Genomic DNA, 6,219 nt, shown 5'->3' on the forward strand with positions numbered 1-6,219 from the left:
ATATATATTTTTTATTATCGGTAAAAAAATATATATTATATTTTATACTAGCATTAATTAATAATTATGGCTTAGCGCATCAGATGTTTCGTTGCCCAACATTATGGATAATACCAAATAATTAATACATTTACTATATGTACTTAAACCCATATTTATATATACTTATACAAGTAGAAGTGTCTTTCTTCTGCCAAATGGAAGTGGGCAGTCTCGTTCTCATTTTCAAATTTGCCTTGATTCCTAGAAATGGAAAATGTTAATGACGTCTTGGTTGTTTGCAATTTTATTTAAGCTTATCGATAACAGTTAATATTATGAAACATTAGATAAAACAATTAAATACATGCAGTAATCGTGTAGATTAAGGATTTTTAACCCGATTAAAAAAATCGTAAATGGTCAAATTAAATTAAATTATCGAATTAAATGATAATTTTTTAGTTTGCAATTAATTGCATTCAATTTAATATATTGATTGACAGAACAAACATTTTTTTTCTATCTAAGTGGGTGCAAGTACACCCCTAGTCCAGACCCTGGTATCCCTGTACCCCTGCTTCTAAACATACTTCCGCATGAAGGACATGCTTACTCTTGAATGTGGGGTCTGTGTGCCAGTACACCTCTGCTACTCCGTTGGAGTTCTTCAATTTACTTTTCCAGTTCTGAGCATCCAGGCGAGGAAAAACCCCTAAACCATATTCTACCATCAAGCTTAACCAATTCAAACTAAGATCTATACACGCATGAAAACAGAAACACAATAAAAATAAAAATATATTTAACATCAGGATAACCATGCGTAAATTGTTAACAAAGGTGGAGATAATACTTCATACGGTAATACCAGATACGAGAACTCTAAACAACAAACTTGGATAACACAAACCTCAAAATAGATATTTTTATTCGAATACAAACAACTCCTAGAACACCCGAACCTCGTAATCGGTCAAGCACTACACACACGAGACGTGGGACAAATCTTCCACATCACCCATGGTTCCTCTGGTGCGGCAACTGATGGATCGACAAACCTCGGGTAGTCCAGGATCCAACGGCATAACCTCCACCCACGGACCCGTGAATACCTGCATGAAGACTTCTCTGCACCTTTCGAGCACCCCAGAATCACGTACAATCTCAAAACATTCAAGTCCCTTTCGCATGTGCTCTTCGTCTTCCTTGGCATGAGATAGTAACAGCATCACACACATGTAACAGGCTTCCAGGTCACCCCCAGTTGCAGCCATAGTCAGAGTATCCATTCCACCGATAGAGTGATCAATCCAGACGAATTCAGTCATCCTCACTCAGAGTAGGGTAGCCAGATTTCCTGCCTCCGCACAGCATTTTATGAACCTCTTTTCAGGTCAGCCATAGTAGTATAGAAAGGACGCAATCGGCAACTCTAACATCGACGCCGCCTTATAAACATCGTCGGACCTCGCTGCATCCAGAAACACCTTGCAAGTCACCTGCATATTGAATAGATCCTTAGTCGAATACGACGCAACCTTCGTGGCAATCCTGACCCATATGTCGTGAGGAAGAAGATTTAGCAGACATTCGTACTCAACGGATATGGTCCCTTTCTTTTTGGCCTTCTTGGCTGCGTTCCTTTTCTTTTTGTTCTTCATGGAACCTTCAGCCATTTTGCAAGCAACTTAGGCCAGGGGTTTTGGAAAATATCAAGATGACACACGACCACTAATGAGACATTTTGTGCTCTTATTATATCCTTTTTTGTTGTTAAAAGGGTTTAGTGCCTCGTACATTTCTTTATCGATTGTTCTAGAAAAGATAAGTTAATTAATAGGGGACGAACAAAATACTAGTTTTCATTTTTTTACTAGTCTTATCCCTCGTGCCAACCACAGAAGCGATGAATGCAGGTTTTTTTAAATACTTGCTTCCTTTACCTATATTGATATTGTTATTGTTAATTTGTTATTTTTTATTAAAATGAAGCCTTATATTTCATGTGATGTAATGAGTTAATTTAAACTTAAATAATTAAACAAGAAACCTTAGAAGTTGGATCATTTAACAAACCAAACAAATAAAGGGACAAACAAATTTAGCATAGTATAGAAATTTAAAAATACATTCTACTAAAAAAATATTCCTAATTTGCTAAATACTTCTCGGTAAACGATATTTACGGTGTATGTACCATCATGTACAATGAACAAATATTCGTCTAAAAAAATTGAGGTGGAAATATAAATGTAATGAAACTATAACGAATGAAAGACATTAGTAATCTACGCATGGTTAACAAAATGAAGAAAAGACTTTCGGAGAAAATCGAACAGAGAACTCATACTGATGGATTTGGATCCTCTAAAGTTTGAATTTCACTTTAGAGAGTAAAGTGTGATCTCTCACCATTTATTTCATAGGTGGGACCAAGAATAAATACGAAAGAGAAACTTTTCAAGGGTAGAAGATCACACTTTACTCTCTAAAGTGAAATTCAAACTTTACAGGATCCAAATCCCATACTGAAAGTTGATATTTGATACGATGTGGAAAGGTGGGGAGAGGGTGGGAAATAAGTGGATGGATACACTTTACTCTCTAAAGTGAAATTCAAATTTTAGAGGATCTAAATCCGTGACAATGAGGGTCCTACTTATAAAGTATTAAGGAGTTTAACATTTTGAATGAGACTGCAAAATTAAATACAAAAAACTAAAATATAAACAATGAAATGCAACATTATAAAATACATACATACTTTTATCTATAGTTCTATCTATCTATTAAAATAGATAGATTCTATGTATAGTAGTTTCCTATTCAAATGCTTTGGTTTTACAACGCAAGAATTTAATGTTCACTGTTCGATTTTTGTGTTATATTCATGTCAACTTTAGTTACTTGCTATAATTACTCGCTGAATAAATGTTATCTTTTCTTTTTTTTTTCCCGTCGAAATAGTTTAAATTAATGTTTTATTTTCATATATACGTGCCTATTATTGACAACCCCAAACCCTACCAAGTACTAACCCTTCTTCAGTTCTTCTCTGCCGTAACTCCTTCTCTCCACTCTCCGTCTATCTTTCTCCCTTTTCTTATTACTACCACACTCCACTACTCTCTCCGTCGTCTGCCACACCGCCAGAGTCATCTTTGCACACGGCTTCTACTACGCACTCTTAGCGTAACTTCAGATGGAAGATTCGACGTCTAGCGCCTGAGAACGACCCACTCGAAGGACAACCGTCGTCGCCAAAACAAAAATCGTTGCTTTAAGAGTCGTCGTAGTCTGCTATATGTCATCTTCTTCTCCCGAGAAAATGTTGTATGTATCGGTCACTGACCACGCCATTAGTCCCGACGACCTCGTGGAACTCTCGATCGGTGCTCTTATCAACATCATCCGTGTGGATGAAAAGTCCACAGATTATGACCTCGTTGAAGCCGCACTGGTCAGGAGGGAGGAGATTTGAAAGATAGACTTGTAACGATCAAAGCAGAACTGAGGCAGCGAAGGTGGAGATGTTGGCCGCCAAGTTCGTTTTCGAGGCAAAGAAGGATGAACTGGGAGGAAGAGGAGAAGGAAAGGCGACGATTGAAAAAGGAGTTGAAAATAGCATAGCAAAAGAATGACATGATCCTTCACCAATTGGACGTCAAAGCAAAGAATTGATGGCAGAAATCGCCAAGCGCCGTGAACGGGAAAAGATTGAGGCTATACCGTGGTGTGACCTAGAACACAGGATCGACGTTTTGGAGGAAAAGCAAAAGTTTTTGCTCTATCGAGGTCGTCATCCAGCCAGGCAGAATGAAGACGGGGCCGGAGTTATTTGACCTGCTGCACATGCTTGATATCTTAATGTCACATTTTCCGTCGAGGCCTGTATGATCCTTTTATTTCCTTTGTTTGTTCTGTCTCCCATTTGATCTTCTGTAGTGGAACTTAAACTCTGATAATATAATTATATCTACTTTCATCTGTCTATTCTTAATTTTAAAAGTCATGTGACCTGTTGACACACAATTAGGGATTTTTGTTACGATGAAGCCAAATACCATTTCCAAATCGTGATTTTGGACCATTTCTGCAATTATTTACGTGTGTGTTGTCAAAGACGTGTTTATCGATTTATCTTTCCTTGCAGAGTGGTATTGCCCCACAGGCAGCACGTTTGATTGTCATGAATGTTTACAGGTTCCTTTTGATGTAAGGTCACATACCATCATTTACACTAAAAAATAAAACAAAGGAATGTAGACATAGTATCATTCTTATGATATCCTAATATTATATGAAATTATAGGAAATAAGCATTTTTCAAATTAGATTGCTTGGATGAACAAAGAATACGAAGCCATTGATCGAAACAAAATTCAAATTACTTCTCTCTCAGGTTATAATAAAACATTTAGTGCAATTACATAATAAAAACTCCTTAAAATATGAAAGCAAATTTTGTTCTTTAAAGGACAAGTATTCAATCTCTCAACTGGTTATATTATACGAATACAATTCCGTGGTTCAATTAGAACATAGATGCATGTTCATTATTCAACGTTTGTACAGATTTTATACACCAACGTCAATTATCATTCCTCATACAAAAATTATCTCGTACCCATTTTTTACCTGACCCCTTTCAGTCACTCCCTATTGCCTATCCATGTTACCAGTTTTATATAAATTCACTGTCACGGTCTTAGTACCCAGCCCCAAAAAAACCTTTTGATGGTTTAAAAGGTTCATTGACTAAACAGTCTTTTGTCCATTCAAATGTTACTTCAATAGTGCAAAGTTTAGATCATATCCCACTCAAGAAGAAAGCATTATTTGGACTAAGTTATAGCCAAGATACGCATTAATTGCGTCGTCTGTGCCATCCACATAATTATGATAAATAAATTGATCAAACTAATAGTCTTTTAACAAATAAAATAAAATAAAATAAAATACACCATCAGTATGCATAGCAATTAGTAAGGGGTTAATGAAGGATCATAACAAATCGGCATTTGCTAGTCACTGTATTGGTAGATTACATAACGGATTACATAAAGATAAACCCACCATAATACAGTCGGAGGCGGATTAACAAGATAATTAAATAGTCACGTTCATTCAGATGCAAACTTTTCTAATAAGAGCACAATGGCATCGTTGGAAATGCCCCTGAAGAACTTGCTGCAGCTCTCAAGCTGCCTAGAAATACGGATAACTTCCATCATTTGAACACCCCTTTTCACGTCTTCCTCATCTTCGTGATCAAACATTAGCAACATGGCACACAGTAACCTCTTCGACGCTGCCCTCCATTGAAGCCCTAGCAAGCAGTTCCATCCCTTTGTCACAGTGGCCATCCCTATTCGCATGCACATTTCCTACTTCCACACAGCGATCAAGGAATCTTCTTTCCGGCCCGTCGAGGTAAACTAAAAAGTGCGCTAATGGTTTATACGACATTGTTGCATGCTTGTAAACACGTCTGAGCTCATCTCACCCAGGAACACCTTATACGTCGCCTGCATGTTGAATAGATCCTCAATCGAATTTGATGCGACAATCGTGGCAATACTTGACCATATTTCGCGAGGAAGAAAATTCAGCGGATATTCGTGCTGAACGGATACGTCCAATTTCTTTTTGTCCTTCTAGGAACATCCAGCCATTTGCAAGGACTTCGTGGAGGGATTATTGGAGATTATAAAGAGGATAGACGAAATTGTAAATGACCTTGTAGTATTTTGCTTTTTAATATACTGCCATTGGGGGGAGGGGTGGGGGGTTGTGGTTCAGTACCGCATACGTTTCTCGGGATGTTATCTTCATTTACCGATGCGTCCAGATAGTATAATAATTATATTGATTAAAAAAGCATTTATCGTATTTAATTGGGAACATATATTACAATTCCCTCCATAACCTTGCTATACACCAACACTCTCTCCATATTAAAATTAAAAAGTTCATTGGAATTTATATTGGGAATTAATTCTTGATCAAAATTAATTTTAAAAATATAATAAATTCATTGAAATTAATAGTGGTGAATAAGACAAATGTTATTAATTTTTTCTTTGCTGGTGTAAGTACACCCGTATTCCTGAACCTAGAGTCCCTACAACCCTACTGCTGAACATAGGGCCCGCGTGCAAGTAAACCTCGACTGCTGTTGCACCATTCTAGTTGCTTTATTTATTTACTCTTCCATTTTTTAGCATCCAGGTGAGA

The sequence above is a fragment of the Arachis duranensis genome, chromosome 3 (genome assembly GCF_000817695.3).
Source record: "Arachis duranensis cultivar V14167 chromosome 3, aradu.V14167.gnm2.J7QH, whole genome shotgun sequence".
Lineage (NCBI taxonomy): Eukaryota > Viridiplantae > Streptophyta > Magnoliopsida > Fabales > Fabaceae > Arachis > Arachis duranensis.